Consider the following 249-nt stretch of genomic DNA (forward strand, 5'->3'; position numbering starts at 1 on the left):
TAACAGGCGCGTAGATGTGGCACGTGGGGTACGGTTGGACTCAGGGCTCTGACAGCCTCAGTGGTTTCGTGGTTATTGCAGCAAGGCAGTGACAACTACTAAGAATTAGATGTGGGGCAAGACACAGATGGAAATCCGAGGTTTTATGCAAATTAGGAGCTCGGGAAGTGGTACTCGAGGTACCTGGTAAGCCAGTGTGGGTGCCCCAGGACAGCCAGAAGTTGGCAGAAATCACTAGAAAGCGAGTGA

Source organism: Acanthisitta chloris, unplaced genomic scaffold (genome assembly GCF_000695815.1).
Source record: "Acanthisitta chloris isolate BGI_N310 unplaced genomic scaffold, ASM69581v1 scaffold42090, whole genome shotgun sequence".
In the NCBI taxonomy this organism is placed as follows: domain Eukaryota; kingdom Metazoa; phylum Chordata; class Aves; order Passeriformes; family Acanthisittidae; genus Acanthisitta; species Acanthisitta chloris.